This window comes from Salmo salar, chromosome 04 (genome assembly GCF_965601325.2).
Source record: "Salmo salar chromosome 04, fSalSal1, whole genome shotgun sequence".
NCBI classification, from domain to species: domain Eukaryota; kingdom Metazoa; phylum Chordata; class Actinopteri; order Salmoniformes; family Salmonidae; genus Salmo; species Salmo salar.
This window is the reverse complement of record NC_138294.1, coordinates 93,919,588-93,946,958: the sequence shown is the minus strand read 5'-3', so window position 1 is coordinate 93,946,958 and position 27,371 is coordinate 93,919,588. Positions and strand designations below refer to the sequence as shown.

Sequence of the window (27,371 nt, the reverse complement as noted above, 5' to 3'; positions counted from 1 at the left end):
CATGAAAACCCAAGTTAGCCAGTTAGAAGGTTAGCCAGTTAGCACGAAAGCCTCAGTTAGCGTGAAAACCCAAGTTAGCCAGTTAGCCCAGCAGAGAGATGGACGACACGGCATAACGCACACACACACACACACACACACTGTCTCTAAAGATGGACGACATGGCATTCGAAGAAGGAATGAAAGAATGAAATGAAATGCTTCTCCTTGTGTCTGATACAGACTGACCAGACTGACAGAATGAGCAGAATGTTCTAATGGAAAGATCTGTAGAAGAATCACAACATTTATTCCAAAAACAGTCTGTTCCCTCTCTTTTTACTCCTTCTACATTCTCTCTCTCTCCGTCTGGTGGAGGAGATGAAGCTCCACCTCCCTCCTCTTCCTCCTCTTCCTCCTCATCCTCCTCTCAATCCCTCCTACCTCCTCTATTCCAGTGAAATGTCAGGCCAGTGTAACTTTTAGATTTTTCCTCTCCTCCTCCCCTCCTCTCCTCCTCTCCACCTCCCTTAGCTTGCTTGATTCAAGGTGTTTCTTAAATGTCACCTAGGCTACGAGATGTCCTCATTACACTAAAAACACAACATCTACCCCCCCCCCCCACTCCCCGACCTAATGTTGCTGGGCCCCAGGAAGAGTAGCTGCTGCCTTGGCAGGAACTAATGGGGATCCATAATAAACCCCAGGAAGAGTAGCTGCTGCCTTGGCAGGAACTAATGGGGATCCCCAGGAAGAGTAGCTGCTGCCTTGGCAGGAACTAATGGGGATCCATAATAAACCCCAGGAAGAGTAGCTGCTGCCTTGGCAGGAATTAACGAGAATCCACTCACACCCATAAGGAATTGGGTGCCACCCCAAAATCCACAACAATACAATTTTTATTGTCCAAGTACACATATTTTGCGGATCGGTAGCAAAATGCACTTTACATAGTAAGGGGAATCCTCACCTAATCCACCACCAATGTGTGACAGCCACCCTCAACAGAGCACAGAGCACATGCGGGTTCCCTCCAGCCACCCTCAACAGAGCACAGAGCACATGCTGGTTCCCTCCAGCCACCCTCAACAGAGCACAGAGCACATGCTGGTTCCCTCCAGCCACCCTCAACAGCACAGAGCACAGAGCACATGCTGGTTCCCTCCAGCCACCCTCAACAGCACAGAGCACATGCTGGTTCCCTCCAGCCACCCTCAACCGAGCACAGAGCACATGCTGGCTCCCTCCAGCCACCCTCAACAGCACAGCGCACAGAGCACATGCTGGTTCCCTCCAGCCACCCTCAACAGAGCACAGCGCACATGCTGGTTCCCTCCAGCCACCCTCAACAGCACAGAGCACAGAGCACATGCTGGTTCCCTCCAGCCACCTTCAACAGCACAGAGCACAGAGCACATGCTGGTTCCCTCCAGCCACCCTCAACAGCACAGAGCACATGCTGGTTCCCTCCAGCCACCCTCAACAGAGCACAGAGCACATGCTGGTTCCCTCCAGCCACCCTCAACAGAGCACAGAGCACATGCTGGTTCCCTCCAGCCACCCGTAAACTATTCTCTTGGACCCGGAGCCCATCCCTAAACAACACTGAGACGTCAGCGTATGCTGTCCCCAACCCTATGCCTTGCTCGTCCCCAACCCTATGCCTGGCTCACACACTCCCTGCAGATTCCTGCGTAGCAGGCCATTAAATCTCAATAGAGTGTATAGCTGCCCTGATAGAGGACAGCCCTGGCGAATGCCCCGTCCTACCCGTACCCTCCCACCTTGACCATTCATGAAGTCACAACCAAAACATTGAACAGATATTTATGGTCCACCTTATCAAAGGCTTTCTCCTGGTCCAAGGAAACCAGTCGAAAATTCACATTCGAAAGCCTCGACGGGTCCAGCCTGTGCCTTACTATGAACAGATTGTCTTTGATTGAGTGTCCTGGTACACGGTACGTTTGGTCCTTTTGTACATTAGAGTCCAGACTTGAGTCTGTTAGCGAGGACCTTATGGTCCACACAGAGCAATGCCACAGGCCTCCAAGTTCTTTAGGTCGATCAAGTCCCCTTTCTTGGTCAGGAGAGTCAAAGCCGCCCGCTGACAGTTTAACTCCCCTATCCCGACACACTCGTGCAAAACAAGTCATGTCCAATAATTCCCCAGAACTTTTTAATAAAAGTCCACAGGCAGACCATCAACCCCCCTGTTGCCTCATCTCCTCCTCAACAGACCTTACACACCCATCAGACTCCCTCATCTCCTCCTCAACAGAAGTTACACACCCATCAGACAAACTTAGGCAATGGATTGTCTTGGTTTCCCTCTGTATTGTCAACCCAAAGAAGAAGGAGCTGGGAGTATTCATCTCAACAGTGGTCCTTTTTGCGTAGTTCAGATAGATTAGTTTACATCCCCACCAGATCAGCCTCCACCCCACTTGTGCTACGCTCCTGGGCCCGGTTTCCCAAAAGCATCTCAAGGTTAAGGTCATTTTCAGAAGCATAGGATCTTACTGGGCCCATGACTCTGAAGAGGAAAACACTGTTGACAGAAACACAGAACATGTGCTTTCCTTAAGTCCCACTTCTGACCGAGAGGCTTAAACCCCTTTCTGCTGTCACCGCCTCTCCCAGAAGCATTGGAAGTTTGAGAAAAAAGGTGGCATTTTGTAAGTGTTTTACATTGAATTTCCAATAGGATACCTGACAGGGCCTTGGTGAAACAGTGAACTGAGCCATGGCAATATAATGGTCAGAAAAACCAACTTGGAGTATTGAGACCCATGAGGCCCACAATGCCATTGCTCTGATACTTGAAGGTTTAGATACGAACCCCCAACCATCCTCACCCACGTATATATACCTCTTTATGGTGGGATACTTCATTTTCCATGTGTCCACTAGATGGATCTGATTCAGAACATCGTTCCATACCCTTGCCCGAGCATGAATTATGTTCCTCACCATTCCTGTCTTTAGTGATGTGAATCCCCCCTAACACAAACACCTCGTCCAGCTCCTAGCTCCTTAGACACCAAAACAACAAGCCGTATTATGTGCATCATTTATTTTTCAACAAACCTAACGTTATTCATTTTTACGTTGACCAGTGACAACCTGCCATTACACACCTCTTTTGAAGAGAGATTGTTGACACCAACACCCGGGGAAGAGAGCACCGCTACCCTTGCACTAAGCTTTATGCATTGGCTCAGCTTCGACCAGAAACACCAACCCATTTCATTATTTTACAGTGCCTTCGGAAAGTATTCATACCCCTCCACATGTTGTTGTGTTACAGCCTGAATACAACATAGATTTGTGTCCCACCCATCTACTCACAATACCCCATAATGACATCACAATGCCCATAATGACATCACAATACCCCATAATGACATCACAATACCCCATAATGACATCACAATACCCCATAATGACAAAGTGAAAACATGTTTTTAGACATTTTAGCAATATATTTTTTTTAATGAAATACAGATCTAATTTACATAAGTAGTCCCATCCCTGAGTCAATACTTTGTAGAAGCACCTTTTGGCAATGACTACAGCTGCAAGTCTTTACAGGGTAAGTCTCTAAGAGCTTTCCATACCTGGATTGAGCATTGTTATTCCCATTATTCTTTTCAAAATTCTTCAAGCCACATTTTCAAGTTGATTTAAGTCACAACTGTAACTTGGCCACACAGGAACATTCACTGACTTCTTGGTTAGCTCCAGTGTAAATTTGGCCTCGTTTCTTCACCACACTGTCTGTGTGGGTGGACCATTTTAGTTTGTCTGTGATGTGTATGCCGAGGAACTTAAAACTTTCCACCTTCTCCACTGATGTCCCTTCGCTGTGGATAGGGGGGGGGGGGAGGGGGGGGGGGGTGCTCCCTCTGCTGTTTCCTGAAGTCCACGATCATCTCCTTTGTTTTCTTGATGTTGAGTGAGACGTTGTTTTCCTGACACCACACTCTGAGTGCCCTCACCTCCTCCCTGTAGGCTGTCTCGTCGTTGTTGGTAATCAAGCCCACTCCTGTTGTGTCATCTGCAAACTTAATGATTGAGTTGGAGACGTGCATGGCCATGCAGTCGTGGCATATTGGAGTGGGTCTAGGGTGGCGGTGGTATGATCCTTGACTTGCCTCTCAAAGCACTTCATGATGACAGAAGTGAGTGCTACGGGGCGGTAGTCATTTAGTTCAGTTATCTTTGCCTTCTTGGGTACAGGAACAATGGTGGACATCTTGAAGCATGTGGGGATAACAGACTGGGATAGGGAGAGATTGAATATGTCCGTAAACACACCAGCCAGCTGGTCTGCGCATGCTCTGAGGACGCGGCTAGGGATGCCGTCTGGGCCTGCAGCCTTGTGAGGGTTAACACGTTTAAATGTTTTACTCATGTCCACCACAGAGAAGGGGGGGGGGGGGGTGCAGTTCTTGTTAGCGGGCCACGACGCTAGCACTGTATTATCCTCAAAGCAAGGCAAAGGTGTTTAGATTGTCTGGAAGACTGACGTCGGTGTCCGTGACGTGGCTGGTTTTCTTTTTGTAGTCCGTGATTTCCTGTAGACCCTGCCACATACGTCTCGGAATTTAGCTTGTGTGTTTGCCTTGGGCACGGAGAAACTACACTGTTTATATTCAGCCATATTTCCAGACCTCTTTCCATGGTTAAATTCGGTGTTTTGCGCTTTCAGTTTTGTGCGAATGCCGCGCCGTCCATCCACGGTTTCTGGTTAGGTTAGGTTTTAATAGTCACAATAGGTAGGTACAACATCTCCAAAGCACTTCTTCATGAACTCACCAAGTCAGCGTATAGGTTGTATAGGTCGATGTTGTTCTATGAGGCTGACCGGAACACATTCCAGTCTGCGTGATCAAAACAATCTTGAAGCGTGAATTTCGATTGGTCAGACCAGCGTTGAATGGTTCTCGTCACTGGTACATCCTGTTTGAGTTTCTGCCTATAAGACGGTAGGAGCAAGATGGCATTGTGGTCAGATTTGCCGAAGGGAGGGTGAAGGAGGGCATCGCGGAAGTTAGAGTAGCAGTGGTCGAGTGTATTACCCCTGCACATAGTGCAATCAATATGCTGATAGAATTTAGGTAGCCTTGTCAAATTTTCTTTGTTTAAATCCCCAGCTACAATAAATGCAGCCTCGGCGTCATAAGTGTGTGCGTACTGGTAGCGAAGTCAGGTGCAGGAGAGCAGAGATTTCTGAACAGGTGCACACTTTATTGAGGCAAAAGCGCAAAACGCGCAAAACAGTCACAAGAATTATGTTTAACAAAAAACATCTTTGTGAAAATAACACAGGAAAAAACAAGCCAGTTCAACAAAATACACACGTAACACAAACAATCTTTCACAAAGACATGGAACAGAGGAATAAATACATGTAGATTGATTGGGGAATGAAAAACAGGTGTGCAGGGAACAAGACAAAACAAATGGATACATGAACAATGGAGCGGCGATGGCTAGAAAGCCGGTGACGTCGACCGCCAAACGTCGCCCGAACAAGGAGAGGAGCCGACTTCGGCGGAAGTCATGACACTCGGGATATATAGTTTACAGTTTACATAGTCCAGTGAAGTTCCTTGAGGGCCGTCTTGGTGTTTGCTTGAGGGTGAATGTACACAGCTGTGACTATAACTGATGAGAATTCTCTTGGTAGGTAAAATGGCCGGCATTTGATTGTAAGGAATTATAGGTCGGGTGAGCAGAAGGACTTGAGTTTTTGTATGTTGTTATGATTACACCATGAGTCGTTAATCATGAAGCATACACCCCCGCCCTCCCTCTTCCCAAAGAGGTGTTTATCTCTGTCGGCGCGATGCATGGAGAAGCCCGGGGGCTGATCCGATTCCGACAACATATCTTGAGAGAGCCATGTTTCCGTGAAACAGAGAATGTTACAATCTCTGATGTCTCTCTTGAAGGCAACCCTTGCTTGAATTTCGTCTACCTTGTTGTCAAGAGACTGGACATTGGCGAGTAGTATACTCGGGAGCGGTGGGCGATGTGCATGTCTACGGAGCCTGAACAGGAGGCCGCTCCATCTGCCCCTTCTGTGGCAGATGGAGTGGTTGTTTTGGGTCGGCTACTGGGATCAGATCCATTGTCCTGGGTGGATCCAAATTGAGGATCCGCTTCAGGAAAGTTTCGTAAGAACTCGAAGTGACGTCATCTTTCTGCTTTATTCCATAACAAAGCCATCTTCTACAGAGAGATGAACCTGGAGAAGAGCCACATAAGCAAGCTGGTCCTGGGGCTCTGTTCAAAAAACACAAACAGAGCCCCAGGGACAGCCACACAATTACACCCAACCAAATCATGAGAAAACAAAAAGATAATTACTTGACACATTGGAAAGAATTAACAAACAGAGCAAACTAAAATGCTTTTTGTCCCTAAACACTGTAGCAGAATACCTGACCACTGTGACGGATCCAAAATTAAATCCCATATCTACTGGGGGAAATACCATAGTGTGACATCACAGCAGCAAGATTTTTGACCTGTTGCCATAAGAAAAGGGCAACCAATGAAGAACAAACACCATTGTAAATACAATATTTATGTTTATTTTCACTTTTGAACTGTAACGATTTGTAAATCGTTACAACACTGTATATAGACATAATATGACATTTGAAATGTCTTTATTCTTTTGGAACTTTTGTGAGTGTAATGTTTACAGTTTTATTGTCAGAGAGAGTAAGAGAGAGAGAGAGAGGGAGACAGAGGGTGAGAGAGAGAGATTGTGTAAGTGTAATTGTTTGCTGTTCATTTTTTATTGTTTATTTCACTATTGTTTGTTTTATATTTCACTTGCTTTGGCAATGTAAACATATGTTTCCCATGCCAACAAAGCCCATTAAATAGAAATAGACATTGAGAGAGAGAGAGAGAGAGAGAGAGAGAGAATGTGAGAGAGAGAGAGAATGTGAGAGAGAGAATGTGTGTGAGAGAGAGAGAGAGAGAGAGAATGTGAGAGAGAGAGAGAGAGAGAGACACAGAGACAGAGAGCATCAGAGAGAATGTGAGCGAGCGAAAGTGAGAGAAAGAGAGAGACAGAGAAAGAGAGAGACAGAGAAAGAGAGAGACAGAGAAAGAGAGAGACAGAGAGGGAACATAAACATATAAAAGAAGGTTTTAATGTAACCCCATTAACTGTCACCATATTTCAATCTACCGCTTTATTAGGGGAGAGAATGTGAGGAACATTTAGCCTTGGTCGGTTATTGGAAACTATGTTTTTATGTGAACCACCATTTTAGGGCACCAGAAGTTAATGGTAGACCTGGACAAATCAAAATGGCTTCCTTTGGTAATTTGACATCAGGAGACTGTTCTGTCAGCGTTATCTCCCTAACTATAAGGTCATCAGGGTGTAGGCGACCGCTCAACTGACCACAGGAGGCTGCTGAAGGGAGGACGGCTCGTAATAATGCTCCTAACGGAGTGACCGGATTATGTGTTTGATCCCATTCCACTTATTCCGCTCCAGCCATTACCACCAGCCCCGTCCTCCCTAAGTAACGTAGCACCAACCTCCTGTGTGACTGACTGTTTTGCTAATCACTTTGAATCGTTAAATAACGACTTGTTATTATTTGTAGATCAGTCAGTCTTTTTACACGTCACGGTTTTGATGCTCCCGAACACGGCCAGGGATTGTCAGACCATAACAATCTTACTCTGAGGTCATCGCTGTGCGACTAGGCCTGAGACAGGGCTTCTCAGACCATGCCGCACCTTACTGAGGTCATCACGGTGCGACTAGGCCTGAGACAGTTCTCATCAGACCATGCCGCACCTTACTGAGGTCATCGCGGTGCGACTAGGCCTGAAACAGGGCTCATCAGACCATGCCGCACCTTACTGAGGTCATCACTGTGCGACTAGGCCTGAAACAGTGCTCATCAGACCATGCCGCACCTTACTGAGGTCATCACGGTGCGACTAGGCCTGAAACAGTGCTCATCAGACCATGCCGCACCTTACTGAGGTCATCACGGTGCGACTAGGCCTGAAACAGTGCTCATCAGACCATGCCGCACCTTACTGAGGTCATCACGGTGCGACTAGGCCTGAAACAGTGCTCATCAGACCATGCCGCACCTTACTGTGAATAGCGTTTATTATCTCCGTAGCGGTAACCTCAGTTGTGCTTTTAGTTGCCATTAAATCGCTGCTGGGTTCACACCTGTCCACTGGTGCAGAGAGGAGCAGATAAATATTCCATTATCTCTAAGCTTAACTAAACTTGCTAAACACAGCTAACAGCTGCAGCTAAATGTGAAGATTATATGCTAATATTGTGCTTCCATGAGGAGTTGGCAACAAAGAGAAGGGAAGGCCCATGTATGGAACACTGAAATATCAGCGGAGAAGCCATTTTGTTTTGGTCTTTCAAACCAATTAATAATTCAGAAACTACTCGACTTCCCGGTGATGCGTGTTCCTCTCCAACTTGATTGGCAGGTGACCTATGACACGGTGGTAATCATGAATATGTAAATATCAGATAGGTGAGTGAACTCTGGCGCCAAGGAATGTTTAGACAAAGGTTGTACATTAGGTCTACTCACATTGGGTTGCTGGGAAGTTGGACTTATACAGGTCAGGTGTAGGATCTTAATTGGACCAGTATTGTCGCAGCAAAATAATCCTGCAGAAACAGGATTTGAACATTTAGTCCTTAATGTTGCTTGATTGGTGGTTTGGCTGTAAACTGGATGAAATTAGGCTACATGAAAAGTGCAATACTGTTCCAGTTTTTATTTTTTTTATTTGCTAACTCTTTTTCAAAACTTTTCACACAGTCTGCGTTACCAATATGCATCTTGGCCAAACAGTTAATTTCACCTCCAAAACTCACTCAAACCACCAAAACACTTCATACGTGTATCAAAATAAGCTTGTTCGACCATAACACTGTGTCACACCCTGACCTTAGAGAGCCTTTTTATTCTCTATGTTGGTTAGGTCAGGCTGTGACTAGGGTGGGTACTCTAGTTTTTGTATTTCTATGTTGGCCTGGTATGTCTTCCCAATCAGAGGCAGCTGTTTATCGTTGTCTCTGATTGGGGATCATATTTAGGCAGCCATTTCCCCCACTGGTCTTTGTGGGATCTTGTTTTGAGCACCGCTGTCGTCGTTCGTTGCTTGTTTCTTTTTGTTGTTGGTAAAAGTTTCAGTAATAAATGATGTGGAACTCAGAACACGCTGCGCTTTGGTCCGTCTCTCCACACAGTCGTGACACACTGGCAATAATTCTCACTCAGAAAGCATAACATTGTCATTCATAAAACACTGACCTAAAAAAAAAAAAACCCCACTAACAACAGGAAGCATTACATAAACTTTTGTCTTTGAAGTTTGAATGATTTTTCACATTCGTTTTTTACAATCTCAATACTTAGGTCACTTTTTCAAAACTCTTCCCACACAACAGCAGTCTATGTGTGCTAAACTGTGGATCATTTTTCATTGTTTTGGAACAAAATACATTCAATGACTACATCTTTTAAATGTCATGAACTCTTTTCTCACTCAGACACGACCACCACCAAAAACTCTATGTACCTACAGGCCAATTTGGAACATGTTTGCATACTCTTATCGAAACTGTTAAACTTAAGTTTAAAACCTAACATAAAATAACATAAAATTGAATAAGACAACAACTTGCTACATTTCAACAGTAATACCATATTGAAATATATTCCAAATCTAAAAAAATGAAATACTATCAAAACAATTAGACTAACCACAGCTGATTCCCATTGTAGGTGTTAGGTGTTAGTCTTTCAATTACATTACCATCTATACAATAGGGGACATCTTAGGAATAATGCTGTACTGTAAACATGGACCCAGACAGAGAGATAGAGAAGTGGCTGACAGAGGAAGAATAGTGGTTGGGAGAGGGAGAGCCTTGGTTTCTCAAAGGACTGCTCTGTCAATCACCGCATTCTTATCGGCAGACTTAACAGCCTTGGTTTCTCAAATGACTGGCTCGCAATGTTCACCAACTACTTCTCAGATAGAGTTCAGTGTGTCAAATCGGATGGCCTGTTGTCCGGACCTCTGGCAGTCTCTATGGAGGTGCCACAGGGTTCAATTCTCGGGCCGACTCTTTTCTCTGTATATATCAACGATGTCGCTCTTGCTGATGGTGATTCTCTGATCCACATCGACGCAGACAACACCATTCTGTATACTTCTGGCCCTTCTTTGGACACTGTGTTAACAAACCTCCAGACGAGCTTCAATGCCATACAACTCTCCTTCCGTGGCCTCCAACTGCTCTTAAATACAAGCAAAACTAAATGCATGCTCTTCAACGCTAGTAAAACTAAATGCATGCCCTTCAACCGATCGCTGCCTGCACCTGCCCGCCCGTGCAGCATCACTACTCTGGACGGTTCTGACTTAGAATATGAGGACAACTACAAATACCTAGGTGTCTGGTTAGACTGTAAACTCTCCTTCCAGACTCACATTAAGCATCTCCAATCTAAGTTAAATCTAGAATCGGCTTCCTATATCGCAACAAAGCCTTCTTAACTCATGCTGCCAAACATACCCTCGTAAAACTGACCATCCTACCGATCCTCGACTTCGGCAATGTCATTTACAAAATAGCCTCCAATACTCTACTAAGCAAATTGGATGCAGTCTATCACAGTGCCATCCGTTTTGTCACCAAAGCCCCATACACTACCCACCACTGCGACCTGTATGCTCTCGTTGGCTGGTCCTCGCTTCATACTCGTCACCAAACCCACTGGCTCCAGGTCATCTGTAAGTCTCTGCTAGGTAAAGCCCCGCCTTATCTCAGCTCACTGGTCACCATAGCAGCACCCACCTGTAGCACGCGCTCCAGCAGGTATATTTCACTGGTCATCCCCAAAGCCAATTCCTCTTTGGCTGCCTTTCCTTCCAGTTCTCTGCTCCCAATGCCTGGAACGAATTGCAAAAATCACTGAAGCCGGAGACTTATATTTCCCTCACTAACTTTAAGCATCAGCTGTCAGAGCAGCTTACCAATCGCTGCAGCTGTACACAGCCCATCTGTAAATAGCCCATCCAACCAACTACCTACCTCATCCCCATATTTGTTTTTGTTTTTCTGCTCTTTACCAGTATTTCTACTTGCACGTCCTCATCTGCACATCTATCATTCCAGTGTAAATTGTTAAACTGTAATTACTTCGCCACTATTGGCCTATTTATTGCCTTACCTCCTTACTTCATTTGCACACACTGTATACAGACTTTAGTATTGTGTTATTGACTGTGCGTTTGTTTATCCCATGTGTAACTCTGTCTTGTTGATTTTGTCGAACTGCTTTGCTTTATCTTGGCCAGGTCGCAGTTGTAAATGAGAACTTGGTCTCAACTGGCCTACCTGGTTAAATAAAGGTGAAATAAAAATAAATAAATAAATAATAATAATAATAAAAATATAAAAGAGAGAGGAGTACGTATGCGAAGTGGAAGAAGACTGAGAAGAAGATCAAGAGCTGTAGTCTCAGATGAGATTAGGGCTACTATAACTGATCATGTAATAAATCATGGTCTATCAATGAGAGAGGCTGGTCTCAACAGTGCCGTCTATTGTGAGAAATTTCCGTCAAAACAACAGGTAATATGTGCATTCTGCAAGGGCTTCTGACTGAACTGCACATTACAGAAGGAAATTGAGCAAAAGCCTCCAAACCCACTTGTGTGTAATTGTTTATGTATTTCTGCTTAGGACCCAACGGTTACCTCCCACAGGCGGTGAGAGGTAGGATTTGCACTGCCGTGCAGGAAACTGAAATCGTCAGAAACAAAGACATAAAAAACTCACAGAGATTGTTGGCAGACAACATTACATTTAGAAATATTCACAATGTAAAACTATTTTTAGAGTCCTGAAACAACATCAAGTCAGGATGAAGCAGCTGTGCCCTTTGAGAGGAACTCTGAACGAGTCAAGCATCTCAGGAACCAATATGTCCAGGTAAGACGACTATAAAATACAGAACTGGTTATGAACAAAACCAAAACAGTGCAAAGACACACAATGACATGTTTAAAGGTATAATGTAAACTACCGTAAAAGCCTAACTCTTAATGTTGCCTTGTGGATTTATTTTAGAGAGTCATGGAGATTGAAGCCAGGCAAACACCCCAACATATTCATCTTTGTGGACGAGGCTGGTTTCAACTTGGCCAAAACACGGCGGAGAGAAAAGGAATGTGATTGAGGGAAACGAGCCACGGTGGATGTCCCGGGCCAGAGCGGTGCCAACATCACAATGTGTGCAGCAGTATCCTCTGATGGATTGCTGTTACACAAACCTCTAATTGGGCCATACAACACCGAGCATCTCGTGGGTAACCTTCTATGGAAGGGTTGTACCAGGTGAGGAAAGGGTTGCAGTGAGGCCAAATCAGCCAACGTGTGTAATTTGTATGGGTAAATGTGGCATTTCACCACTCCCGTGCAGTCACAGAGTGGTATGTAGCCCATCCCAGGATGATGTCACTTTTCCTCCTTCCTTACTCTGCATTCCTCAACCCCACAGAGGAATTATTTTCCTTGTGGAGGTGGAAAATGTATGTTCACCATCCACATGATCAAATGTCCCTTTCCTGGACGCAATGAATGCTGGATGCCTGGACATATCTGCAGAAGATCGCCAGGGATGGACCAGGCATGCCAAAAGATTCGTTCCTAGGTGTATTGCCCAAAGATGACATAAGATGTGATGTGGATGAGAACCTGTGTCCAAATGCAGAAGACAGGGTTGACTAGCATTGCTACTGTATCTGTAGATGGTGTAAATACAAATTCTTGTATTTTGGAATCACTCAATGCCATAAAATGACATAAAACATATTAGAGCATATTGCATCATGTCTGATTCGTAACATAAACTGCAGTGAATTCTAAACAGTAGAGAGGTATCATTCATGTTTTGTAAAGACATTTTACATTTTATGGAAGAATGAGTTGATTTGAGACATGCATGAAGTGTTTTTGGTAGTTTTAGTGCATTTTGGATGTGAAATTAACTGCCGTGCCTAAGCTGAAAGTTGGTTAGGAGAACTGTGTGAAGAAAGTGACCTAAGTATTGAGAATTGGGTCCTAGCGATTGTAAAAAAATAAAAAACTTTAAATCAGTATTTCATTATACAATTAGAATAACACCTTTTCCCTTTATTGACTGTACTAAAGTATATGTAACAAGAATACATCAGAAATGCAGCAATTTGCTTCAATAGCCTTTATTTGTTTTTCTAAATCTTTGCATATAGTAATTTACTTGTGAAAAACAAAAAGTTGCAATAAACAAATTCCTGATATTCCAGAGCTGCAATAATAACTACAACAAAACCATCAACAACATGTATAGTATAATCCCTCACTCTGGTATAGTATAATCCCTCACTCTGGTATAGTATAATCCCTGACTCTGGTATAGTATAATCACTCACTCTGGTATAGTATAATCACTCACTCTGGTATAGTATAATCCCTCACTCTGGTATAGTATAATCCCTCACTCTGGTATAGTATAATCACTCACTCTGGTATAGTATAATCACTCACTCTGGTATAGTATAATCCCTCACTCTGGTATAGTACAATCACTCACTCTGGTATAGTATAATCACTCACTCTGGTATAGTATAATCCCTCACTCTGGTATAGTACAATCCCTCACTCTGGTATAGTACAATCACTCACTCTGGTATAGTATAATCCCTCACTCTGGTATAGTATAATCACTCACTCTGGTATAGTATAATCACTCACTCTGGTATAGTATAATCCCTCACTCTGGTATAGTATAATCCCTCACTCTGGTATAGTATAATCCCTCACTCTGGTATAGTATAATCCCTCACTCTGGTATAGTATAATCCCTCACTCTGGTATAGTATAATCCCTCACTCTGGTATAGTATAATCACTCACTCTGGTATAGTATAATCACTCACTCTGGTATAGTACAATCACTCACTCTGGTATAGTACAATCACTCACTCTGGTATAGTACAATCACTCACTCTGGTATAGTACAATCACTCACTCTGGTATAGTATAATCACTCACTCTGGTATAGTACAATCACTCACTCTGTACAGTATAATCACTCACTCTGGTATAGTATAATCACTCACTCTGGTATAGTATAATCACTCACTCTGGTATAGTATAATCCCTCACTCTGGTATAGTACAATCACTCACTCTGGTATAGTATAATCACTCACTCTGGTATAGTATAATCACTCACTCTGTACAGTATAATCACTCACTCTGTACAGTACTGTGAGGGTTCTAGTTCTCCCTCTCTCCTGCATTTGTTCTCATCAACATTCACATCTTCTGTCTTCTCTGGCGATGCGTCTTGTAAAGTATCTTCTGGAATGTCTAATCCAACCCTGGCAGTCTTCAGGAGGTGTCTCCACACCCTGGCAGTCTCCAGGAGGGTGTCTCCACACCCTGGCAGTCTTCAGGAGGGTGTCTCCACACCCTGGCAGTCTCCAGGAGGTGTCTCCACACCCTGACAGTCTCCAGGAGGTCTCTCCACCCTGGCAGTCTCCAGGAGGTGTCTCCACACCCTGGCAGTCTTCAGGAGGAGTGTCTCCACCCTGGCAGTCTTCAGGAGGTGTCTCCACACCCTGGCAGTCTCCAGGAGGTGTCTCCACCCTGGCTGTCTCCAGGAGGTCTCTCCACCCTGGCAGTCTCCAGGAGGTGTCTCCACACCCTGGCAGTCTTCAGGAGGAGTGTCTCCACACCCTGGCAGTCTTCAGGAGGTCTCTCCACCCTGGCAGTCTTCAGGAGGAGTGTCTCTCCACCCTGGCAGTCTCCAGGAGGTGTCTCCACACCCTGCATTCATGGCCTCCAGTAAGGACATCTGGTCATGTGGATGGTGGTCGTAAACCTTCCACCTCCACGCAGAGAAAAACTCCTCTATGGGGTTTAGGAAGGGGGAGGCAGGAATAGTACTGAGGCAGGAATAGTACTGACATCCTGGGATGTGCAGCAAGCCAGTCTGTGACTGCAGCAGAGTGGTGGAATGCCACATTATCCCACACAACAACGAAGGTAGGGGGAGTTTCTTGCCCCTCTCTCCTCCGCTGGCAGAAGTCGATTATGCAGATTCATCAAGAAAATAAATTAGTCTCTCTGTATTGTAGGGGCCAATGAGTGGTTTGTTTAACAGCAAACCATCATTGGACAGTGATGCACACATTGTGATGTTAGCTCTTCTCTCTGGCCTGGGACATCCACGGTTGCTCTCTGTCCAATCACATTTCTTCCCCTGCGGGCGTGTTTTTACCAGGTTGAATCCAGCTTCATCCACAAAGATGAATGTATGTGCAGTTTGCCTGGCTTCCATCTCCATTACTCTCTAAAATACATTAAAATCCACCAGTTTTACAGTACTTTACATTATGCATAGCTGTGTATGTTATAAAGGCACAAGCCGAGACCCAGATGCAGACACGGGAGGCAGATGGTTTGAGTCTTGATATTTATTAAACAATCCAAAAGGGAGTAGGCAAGAGAATGGTCGTGGACAGGCAAAAGGTCAAAACCAGTTCAGAGTCCAGGAGGTACAGAGTGGCAGGCAGGCTCGAGGTCAGAGCAGGCAGAATGGTCAGGCAGGCTCGAGGTCAGGGCAGGCAGAATGGTCAGGCAGGCTCGAGGTCAGGGCAGGCAGAATGGTCAGGCAGGCGGGTACGGAGTCCAGAAAACAGGCAAGGGTCAAAAACCGGGAGGACTAGCAAAAGGAGAATAGAAGAAGGAGTACAGGAAAAACATGCTGGTAGACTTGAAAAACGTACAAAACGAACTGGCACAGAGAGACAGGAAACACAGGGATAAATACACTGGGGACTAATGGGGAAAACAAGATGAACTGGCACCGAGAAACAGGAAACACAGGGATAAATACACTGGGGACTAATGGGGAAAACAAGACAAAACCGGCACAGAGAGACAGGAAACACAGGGATAAATACACTGGGGACTAATGGGGAAAACAAGACGAACTGGCACAGAGAGACAGGAAACACAGGGATAAATACACTGGGGACTAATGGGGAAAGCAAGACGAACTGGCCCAGAGAGACAGGAAAAACAGGGATAAATACACTGGGGATAATAAGCAACACCTGGAGGTGATGGAAACAATCACAAGACAGGTGAAACAGATCAGGGTGTGACAGATGTATCCTGTTTGGTTATTGGACAGACATTTTACCTGGACATATTGATGCCGGAGTTCATTCACACGTTCACCGTTTCTCTCAAAGGGTACAGCTGCTTCATCCTTGTTTTATGTTTCTCTAGGAATCTGGCAATTGTCGTTTTATTCACATTCCCAAAAGTGATATTGTCTGCCAGCACTCTGTCCCGAATTTCCCGTAGTTTTATTGCCATGTGTTGCCAATTATCATGTCAACAATGGCAATTTCCTGCTCATCTGATGATATTCTGCCTCTCCTTCCTGTGGGAGGCAACCTTTTGGATCCTACTGAAAAGCACAAAACAAATCAATATATTTCAAAATGTCAGTACATGTAAAAATGTGAACATACTGTATTGTACTGTAATATGTAGTTCAATTATCATTGAATGGAAGCACATCTCACCTGTTTTGCCGGAAAATTCATACTATCGATGCAACTGTTGAACGCTGGTTGGTTGCAACCGTAAACCGGCCTCTCTCAAAGAGAGGTTTACAACATGGTCAATAATTATGGCCCTTATCAGAGACCACCGCTCTTGGTCTTCCTCTCTCTTTGTCCTCCACGCATTCTCCCTCTCCCTGCCACTCTTCTTTCCCCCAGAAACCTGTCTTCCTTGATCCATGTTTCCAAGCTAAATCATTCCTGAAGCCGTCGTCTTTTATCTGTTTGGTAACGAGACTAAAAACAGGACACTTGGGTAGGTTTTCAGCTGACATTGCAAAGAGCTGTGTTTTGGAATGATTAAATATGCTGCTGAGATTTTCTATATGTTTCCATCTGGTTACTGCAGAGATGCACGACATTTACCATCATTCTGTTTTGAATGTGTTTCTAACAGTATTGGAAACGGTGTTTTAGCATTTGAAAAACACGTGCTGCAAATATATAGTTTAGCAGGTGGTGGAGTGTGAATGAGAAAATAGGTAATGGATTTCGGAGAATGAATGCAATTTTGTGTGAAAGCAATGAAAAATGATTCACAGTTTGGTCCACATACACTTCTGTTTCGCTGACTGTGTGAAGAGTTTTGACAATGTGACTTTAGGTGTGACCAATGCATGTTAGCAAAAACTAATATAGCGGTGTGTAAGTTTTCTGTGAATTTATGGAAATCATGAAGCTCATCTGTGTAGGACATTACTCAGCAACAAAAGACATGTCAGAATGAGACGTTCAGCCATGTTTCTTAAACGTCAACGTTTGGTTGGTTAACGTTTTTAAGGTGAAGTTGAGGCATTAATTACACATTTCTAAGGTTAGGCATTACCTCTGGTTAAGGTGAGGCATTACCTCTGGTTAAGGTGAGGCATTACCTCCGGTTAAGGTGAGGCATTACCTCTGGTTAAGGTGAGGCATTACCTCTGGTTAAGGTTAGACATTACCTCTGGTTAAGGTGAGGCATTACCTCTGGTTAAGGTTAGGCATTACCTCTGAATGGTTAAGGTGAGGCATTACCTCTGGTTAAGGTGAGGCATTACCTCTGGTTAAGGTGAGGCATTAACTCTGAATGGTTAAGGTGAGGCATTACCTCTGGTTAAGGTGAGGCATTAACTCTGAATGGTTAAGGTGAGGCATTACCTCTGAATGGTTAAGGTGAGGCATTACCTCTGAATGGTTAAGGTGAGGCATCAACTCTGAATGGTTAAGGTTAGACATTAACCCTGAATGCTTAAGGTTTGTTATAGACTTAAAACAAAAATGTCAAAATCGACTTTCTGTCACTGGATTCAACCCAACCTTGGGCATCTTATGCCAATCCGCTATCCTCGTCCACAACAACCTAGCAAAACCAAAACCTAGTGACCGGTTTCCACGTCATCTGGTCAAATTTCTACCCTGCTAGAGCTGCTCCGGTCAACAGTAAATGCTGTTATTGTGAAGTGGAAACATCGAGGAGCAACAACGGCTCATACGCGAAGTGGTAGGCCACACAAGCTGACAGAATGGGACCGCCGAGTGCTGTAGCGTGTAAAAACCATCTGTCCTCGGTTGCAACACTCACTACCGAGTTCCAAACTGCCTCTGGAAGCAACGTCAGCACAATAACTGTTTGTCGGGGGCTTCATGAAATGGGTTTCCGCGGCCGAGCAGCCGCACACAAGCCTCAGATCACCATGTGCAATGCCAAGCGTTGGCTGGAGTGGTGTAAAGCTCGCCGCCATTGGACTCTGGAGCAGTGGAAACGCGTTCTCTGGAGTGATGAATCAAGCTTCACCATCTGGCAGTCCGACGGATGAATCTGGGTTTGACGGATGCCACGAGAACGCTTCCTGCTTGAATGCATAATGCCAACTGTAAAGTTTGGTGGAGGGGGAATAATGGTCCTGGGCTGTTATTCATGGTTCAGGCCCCTTTGTTCCAGTGAAGGGAAATCTTAATGCTACAGCACACAATGACGATCTAGATGATTTTTAGCCCTGACCTCAACCCCATCGAACACCTTTGGGATGAATTGGAACGCCGACTGCGAGCCAGGGCCTAATCACCCAACATCAGTGCCCGACCTCACTAATGCTCTTGTGGCTGAATGGAAGCAAGTCCCCACAGCAATGTTCCAACATCTAGTGGAAAGCCTTCCCAGAAGAGTGGAGGCTGTTATAGCAGCAATGTTCCAACATCTAGTGGAAAGCCTTCCCAGAAGAGTGGAGGCTGTTATAGCAGCAATGTTCCAACATCTAGTGGAAAGCCTTCCCAGAAGAGAGGAGGCTGTTATAGCAGCAATGTTCCAACATCTAGTGGAAAGCCTTCCCAGAAGAGTGGAGGCTGTTATAGCAGCAATGTTCCAACATCTAGTGGAAAGCCTTCCCAGAAGAGTGGAGGCTGTTATAGCAGCAATGTTCCAACATCTAGTGGAAAGCCTTCCCAGAAGAGAGGAGGCTGTTATAGCAGCAATGTTCCAACATCTAGTGGAAAGCCTTCCCAGAAGAGTGGAGGCTGTTATAGCAGCAATGTTCCAACATCTAGTGGAAAGCCTTCCCAGAAGAGAGGAGGCTGTTATAGCAGCAATGTTCCAACATCTAGTGGAAAGCCTTCCCAGAAGAGAGGAGGCTGTTATAGCAGCAATGATCCAACATCTAGTGGAAAGCCTTCCCAGAAGAGTGGAGGCTGTTATAGCAGCAATGTTCCAACATCTAGTGGAAAGCCTTCCCAGAAGAGAGGAGGCTGTTATAGCAGCAATGTTCCAACATCTAGTGGAAAGCCTTCCCAGAAGAGAGGAGGCTGTTATAGCAGCAATGATCCAACATCTAGTGGAAAGCCTTCCCAGAAGAGTGGAGGCTGTTATAGCAGCAATGTTCCAACATCTAGTGGAAAGCCTTCCCAGAAGAGAGGAGGCTGTTATAGCAGCAATGTTCCAACATCTAGTGGAAAGCCTTCCCAGAAGAGAGGAGGCTGTTATAGCAGCAATGATCCAACATCTAGTGGAAAGCCTTCCCAGAAGAGAGGAGGCTGTTATAGCAGCAATGTTCCAACATCTAGTGGAAAGCCTTCCCAGAAGAATGGAGGCTGTTTTAACAGCAATGTACCAACATCTAGTGGAAAGCCTTCCCAGAAGAGTGGAGGCTGTTATAGCAGCAATGTTCCTACATCTAGTGGAAAGCCTTCCCAGAAGAGTGGAGGCTGTTATAGCAGCAAAGGGGGGACCAACTCCATATTAATGACCATGATTTTGGAATTAGATGTTCAATGAGCAGCTGTCCATATACTTTTGTTCATGTGGTTTAACTTGAACCCTTTTCAAGTGAATTTCTCATGCCCTTGTTTTGTGTTCTGATTTCAGTTGTTTATGTGTTTGTATATTTGTGTTTTGTTTGTGTGTTTGTGTTTATGTGTTTATGTTTGTGTGTTTATGTGTTTGTGTGTATGTGTTTATATGTTTGTGTGTATGTGTTTATATGTTTGTGTGTATGTGTTTATATGTTTGTGTGTATGTGTTTATATGTTTGTGTGTATGTGTTTATATGTTTGTGTGTATGTGTTTATATGTTTGTGTGTATGTGTTTATGTGTTTGTGTGTATGTGTTTATATGTTTGTGTGTATGTGTTTATATGTTTGTGTGTATGTGTTTATATGTTTGTGTGTATGTGTTTATATGTTTGTGTGTATGTGTTTATGTGTTTATGTTTGTGTGTTTATGTGTTTGTGTGTTTATGTTTTCACCTTGAGTTTATTTTCTTTTTTGTTTCGTCTGTGTCCATTTATGTTGTGTGTGTGTGTGTGTGTGTGTGTGCCTGTCTGTGTGTGTGTGTGTGTGTGTGTGTGTGTGTGTGTGTGTGTGTGTGTGTGTGTGTGTGTCCGCGTCGCGCCAGACGTCCCCACCACCTTCCCTCCATCCACCACCCTTGCCCACCGTCCCCCTAGACCCCACATCGCCTCCTCAGACCCTACAAACATCAACAACAGAGGTACAGTACCACCTTACCCACACCACCTCCCCTTCTCCTCCTCCCCTTCTCCTCCACCTCCTCTCCTCCACCTCCTCTCCTCCACCTCCTCTCCCTCTCCTCCACCTCCCCCTCTCCTCCACCTCCTCTCCTCCACCTCCTCTCCTCCACCACCTCCTCTCCTCCACCTCCTCTCCTCCACCACCTCCTCTCCTCCACCTGCTCTCCTCCACCTCCTCTCCTCCTCCTCCTCTCCTCCCCCTCTCCTCCACCTCTCCTCCACCTCCTCTCCTCCACCTCCCCCTCTCCTCCTCCTCCTCCTCTCCTCCACCTCCTCTCCTCCACCTCTCCTCCACCTCTTCTCCTCCACCTCAACTCTCCTGAATTACTCCACTCTAGTCTCTCCTGAATTACTCCCCTCTAGTCTCTCCTGAATTACTCCCCTCTAGTCTCTCCTGAATTACTCCCCCCTAGTCTCTCCTGAATTACTCCTCTCTAGTCTCTCCTGAATTACTCCCCTCTAGTCTGTCCTGAATTACTCCCCCCTAGTCTCTCCTGAATTACTCCCCTCTAGTCTCTCCTGAATTACTCCCCTCTAGTCTGTCCTGAATTACTCCCCTCTAGTCTCTCCTGAATTACTCCCCTCTAGTCTCTCCTGAATTACTCCCCTCTAGTCTCTCCTGAATTACTCCACTCTAGTCTCTCCTGAATTACTCCACTCTAGTCTCTCCTGAATTACTCCCCCCTAGTCTCTCCTGAATTACTCCCCTCTAGTCTCTCCTGAATTACTCCCCTCTAGTCTCTCCTGAATTACTCCCCCCTAGTCTCTCCTGAATTACTCCCCTCTAGTCTCTCCTGAATTACTCCCCTCTAGTCTCTCCTGAATTACTCCACTCTAGTCTCTCCTGAATTACTCCCCCCTAGTCTCTCCTGAATTACTCCCCCCTAGTCTCTCCTGAATTTCTCCCCTCTAGTCTCTCCTGAATTACTCCCCCCTAGTCTCTCCTGAATTACTCCCCCCTAGTCTCTCCTGAATTACTCCCCCCTAGTCTCTCCTGAATTACTCCTCTCTAGTCTCTCTCCTGAATTACTCCCCTCTAGTCTCTCCTGAATTACTCCCTCTAGTCTCTCCTGAATTACTCCTCTCTAGTCTCTCTCCTGAATTACTCCCCCCAGTCTCTCCTGAATTACTCCCCTCTAGTCTCTCCTGAATTACTCCTCTCTAGTCTCTCCTGAATTACTCCCCCCTAGTCTCTCCTGAATTACTCCCCCCTAGTCTATCCTGAATTACTCCCCTCTAGTCTCTCCTGAATTACTCCCTCTAGTCTCTCCTGAATTACTCCTCTCTAGTCTCTCTCCTGAATTACTCCCCTCTAGTCTCTCCTGAATTACTCCCCTCTAGTCTCTCCTGAATTACTCCCCTCTAGTCTCTCCTGAATTACTCCCCTCTAGTCTCTCCTGAATTACTCCCCTCTAGTCTCTCCTGAATTACTCCCCTCTAGTCTCTCCTGAATTACTCCCCCCTAGTCTCTCCTGAATTACTCCCCCCTAGTCTCTCCTGAATTACTCCCCTCTAGTCTCTCCTGAATTACTCCCCCCTAGTCTCTCCTGAATTACTCCTCTCTAGTCTCTCCTGAATTACTCCTCTCTAGTCTCTCCTGAATTACTCCTCTCTAGTCTCTCCTGAATTACTCCTCTCTAGTCTCTCCTGAATTACTCCCCTCTAGTCTCTCCTGAATTACTCCCCCCTAGTCTCTCCTGAATTACTCCCCTCTAGTCTCTCCTGAATTACTCCCTCTAGTCTGTCCTGAATTACTCCTCTCTAGTCTCTCCTGAATTACTCCCCTCTAGTCTCTCCTGAATTACTCCCCTCTAGTCTCTCCTGAATTACTCCCCTCTAGTCTCTCCTGAATTACTCCCCCCTAGTCTCTCCTGAATTACTCCCCTCTAGTCTCTCCTGAATTACTCCCCTCTAGTCTCTCCTGAATTACTCCCCTCTAGTCTCTCCTGAATTACTCCCCCCTAGTCTCTCCTGAATTACTCCCCCCTAGTCTCTCCTGAATTACTCCCCTCTAGTCTCTCCTGAATTACTCCCCCCTAGTCTCTCCTGAATTACTCCTCTCTAGTCTCTCCTGAATTACTCCTCTCTAGTCTCTCCTGAATTACTCCCCTCTAGTCTCTCCTGAATTACTCCCCTCTAGTCTCTCCTGAATTACTCCCCCCTAGTCTCTCCTGAATTACTCCCCCCTAGTCTCTCCTGAATTACTCCCCTCTAGTCTCTCCTGAATTACTCCCCTCTAGTCTCTCCTGAATTACTCCCCTCTAGTCTCTCCTGAATTACTCCCCTCTAGTCTCTCTCCTGAATTACTCCCCCCTAGTCTCTCCTGAATTACTCCTCTCTAGTCTCTCCTGAATTACTCCCCTCTAGTCTCTCCTGAATTACTCCCCCCTAGTCTCTCCTGAATTACTCCTCTCTAGTCTCTCTCCTGAATTACTCCCCTCTAGTCTCTCCTGAATTACTCCCCTCTAGTCTCTCCTGAATTACTCCCCCCTAGTCTCTCCTGAATTACTCCCCCCTAGTCTCTCCTGAATTACTCCTCTCTAGTCTCTCTCCTGAATTACTCCCCTCTAGTCTCTCCTGAATTACTCCCTCTAGTCTCTCCTGAATTACTCCTCTCTAGTCTCTCTCCTGAATTACTCCCCCCAGTCTCTCCTGAATTACTCCCCTCTAGTCTCTCCTGAATTACTCCTCTCTAGTCTCTCCTGAATTACTCCCCCCTAGTCTCTCCTGAATTACTCCCCCCTAGTCTATCCTGAATTACTCCCCTCTAGTCTCTCCTGAATTACTCCCTCTAGTCTCTCCTGAATTACTCCTCTCTAGTCTCTCTCCTGAATTACTCCCCTCTAGTCTCTCCTGAATTACTCCCCTCTAGTCTCTCCTGAATTACTCCCCTCTAGTCTCTCCTGAATTACTCCCCTCTAGTCTCTCCTGAATTACTCCCCCCTAGTCTCTCCTGAATTACTCCCCCCTAGTCTCTCCTGAATTACTCCTCTCTAGTCTCTCCTGAATTACTCCCCCCTAGTCTCTCCTGAATTACTCCCCTCTAGTCTCTCCTGAATTACTCCCCCCTAGTCTCTCCTGAATTACTCCCCTCTAGTCTCTCCTGAATTACTCCCCTCTAGTCTCTCCTGAATTACTCCCCTCTAGTCTCTCCTGAATTACTCCCCTCTAGTCTCTCTCCTGAATTACTCCCCCCTAGTCTCTCCTGAATTACTCCTCTCTAGTCTCTCCTGAATTACTCCCCTCTAGTCTCTCCTGAATTACTCCCCCCTAGTCTCTCCTGAATTACTCCTCTCTAGTCTCTCTCCTGAATTACTCCCCTCTAGTCTCTCCTGAATTACTCCCCTCTAGTCTCTCCTGAATTACTCCCCCCTAGTCTCTCCTGAATTACTCCCCCCTAGTCTCTCCTGAATTACTCCTCTCTAGTCTCTCTCCTGAATTACTCCCCTCTAGTCTCTCCTGAATTACTCCCTCTAGTCTCTCCTGAATTACTCCTCTCTAGTCTCTCTCCTGAATTACTCCCCCCAGTCTCTCCTGAATTACTCCCCTCTAGTCTCTCCTGAATTACTCCTCTCTAGTCTCTCCTGAATTACTCCCCCCTAGTCTCTCCTGAATTACTCCCCCCTAGTCTATCCTGAATTACTCCCCTCTAGTCTCTCCTGAATTACTCCCTCTAGTCTCTCCTGAATTACTCCTCTCTAGTCTCTCTCCTGAATTACTCCCCTCTAGTCTCTCCTGAATTACTCCCCTCTAGTCTCTCCTGAATTACTCCCCTCTAGTCTCTCCTGAATTACTCCCCTCTAGTCTCTCCTGAATTACTCCCCCCTAGTCTCTCCTGAATTACTCCCCCCTAGTCTCTCCTGAATTACTCCTCTCTAGTCTCTCCTGAATTACTCCCCCCTAGTCTCTCCTGAATTACTCCTCTCTAGTCTCTCCTGAATTACTCCTCTCTAGTCTCTCCTGAATTACTCCTCTCTAGTCTCTCCTGAATTACTCCTCTCTAGTCTCTCCTGAATTACTCCCCTCTAGTCTCTCCTGAATTACTCCCCCCTAGTCTCTCCTGAATTACTCCCCTCTAGTCTCTCCTGAATTACTCCCTCTAGTCTGTCCTGAATTACTCCTCTCTAGTCTCTCCTGAATTACTCCCCTCTAGTCTCTCCTGAATTACTCCCCTCTAGTCTCTCCTGAATTACTCCCCTCTAGTCTCTCCTGAATTACTCCCCCCTAGTCTCTCCTGAATTACTCCCCTCTAGTCTCTCCTGAATTACTCCCCTCTAGTCTCTCCTGAATTACTCCCCTCTAGTCTCTCCTGAATTACTCCCCCCTAGTCTCTCCTGAATTACTCCCCCCTAGTCTCTCCTGAATTACTCCCCTCTAGTCTCTCCTGAATTACTCCCCCCTAGTCTCTCCTGAATTACTCCTCTCTAGTCTCTCCTGAATTACTCCTCTCTAGTCTCTCCTGAATTACTCCCCTCTAGTCTCTCCTGAATTACTCCCCTCTAGTCTCTCCTGAATTACTCCCCCCTAGTCTCTCCTGAATTACTCCCCCCTAGTCTCTCCTGAATTACTCCCCTCTAGTCTCTCCTGAATTACTCCCCTCTAGTCTCTCCTGAATTACTCCCCTCTAGTCTCTCCTGAATTACTCCCCTCTAGTCTCTCTCCTGAATTACTCCCCCCTAGTCTCTCCTGAATTACTCCTCTCTAGTCTCTCCTGAATTACTCCCCTCTAGTCTCTCCTGAATTACTCCCCCCTAGTCTCTCCTGAATTACTCCTCTCTAGTCTCTCTCCTGAATTACTCCCCTCTAGTCTCTCCTGAATTACTCCCCTCTAGTCTCTCCTGAATTACTCCCCCCTAGTCTCTCCTGAATTACTCCCCCCTAGTCTCTCTCCTGAATTACTCCCCTCTAGTCTCTCCTGAATTATTCCACTTTATTCTCTCTCATCCTCCTTCTCTTCCTTTGCTTTTTTTGTCCTTCCTCGTTGTGAATTGATGATGCGTCACCTGGGTTTGTTAGAACAGAGCATCTCTCTCTCTCTCTCTCTCTTCTTGATCTCTCTCTCTCTCTCTCTCTCTCTCCCTCCTCTCTCTCTCTCTCTCCTCTCTCTCTCTCTCTCTCTCTCTCTCTCTCTCTCTCTCTCTCTCTCTCTCTCTCTCTCTCTCTCTCTCCCTCTCTCTCTCTCCCTCTCTCTCTCTCTCTCTCTCTCTCTCTCCTCTCTCTCTCTCCTGTATTCTAGTGAACCTCATGAACAGACACATTACACACACCATATTAACAGACCAGTTTGATTTCAGCTGTTCTGGACAGAGTGCAAAACTGGACCTCCAATGAGCTGAATGTTTCTCCTCCTGAACAGCGTAAAGTTGCATCAGACTGCAGTAGTTTACTTTGTTTACAGCAGTTTACAGTAGTTTACTTTGTTTACAGTAGTTTACAGTAGTTTACTTTGTTTACAGCAGTTTACAGTAGTTTACTTTGTTTACTTTGTTTACAGTAGTTTACAGTAGTTTACTTTGTTTACAGTAGTTTACAGTAGTTTACTTTGTTTACAGCAGTTTACAGTAGTTTACTTTGTTTACAGCAGTTTACAGTAGTTTACTTTGTTTACAGTAGTTTACAGTAGTTTACTTTGTTTACACAGATTACCACTAAAATGGAATTTTCCTTTTGTGATAGTATACTTTTTTCTCCATGAACCTGGTTATAATTCCTGGCTTACCTGACAGCTAAGCTGCCCTCTCTCTCTCTCTCTGAGGTATTATTGTATCCTGACAGTTAAGCTGCCCTCTCTCTCTCTCTCTCTCTGAGGCATTATTGTATCCTGACAGTTAAGCTGCCCTCTCTCTCTCTCTGAGGTATTATTGTATCCTGACAGTTAAGCTGCTCTCTCTCTCTCTGAGGCATTATTGTATCCTGACAGCTAAGCTGCTCTCTCTCTCTCTGAGGCATTATTGTATCCTGACAGTTAAGCTGCTCTCTCTCTCTCTGAGGCATTATTGTATCCTGACAGCTAAGCTGCCCTCTCTCTCTCTGAGGCATTATTGTATCCTGACAGCTAAGCTGCCCTCTCTCTCTCTCTGAGGCATTATTGTATCCTGACAGTTAAGCTGCTCTCTCTCTCTCTCTGAGGCATTATTGTATCCTGACAGTTAAGCTGCTCTCTCTCTCTCTGAGGCATTATTGTGACTTAATGGCATCGTCGAATGTTCACCAAGTGACTATTTGTGACTATTGTACCTGTTTCCTCCAGCATCTTCACAAGGTCTTTTGCTGTTGTTCTGGGATTGATTTGCACTTTTTACACCAAAGTACGTTCATCTCTAGGAGACAGAATGCGTCTCCTTCCTGAGCGGTATGATGGCTGCCTGGTCCCATGGTGTTTATACTTGCGTACTATTGTTTGTACAGATGAACGTGGTACCTTCAGGCGTTTGGAAATTGCTCCCAAGGATGAACCAGACTTGTGGAGGTCTACAATTTTTTTTCTGAGGTCTTTGCTGATTTCTTTTGATTTTCCCATGATGTCAAGCAAAGAGGCACTGAGTTTGAAGGTTGGCCTTGAAATACATCCACAAGTACACCTCCAATTGACTCAAATTATGTTAATTAGCCTATCAGAAGCTTCTAAAGCCATGATATCATTTTCTGGTATTTTCCAGC

The 27,371-nt window shown here is 45.3% G+C and overlaps 1 protein-coding gene across 1 annotated transcript in view; it reads left to right on the top strand.

Annotated features, from left to right (window-relative positions):
- LOC106604040 (cell adhesion molecule 2) overlaps window positions 1-27,371 on the top strand; it is a 654,407-nt gene that overhangs the window by 550,667 nt on the left and 76,369 nt on the right. The window lies entirely within an intron of this gene.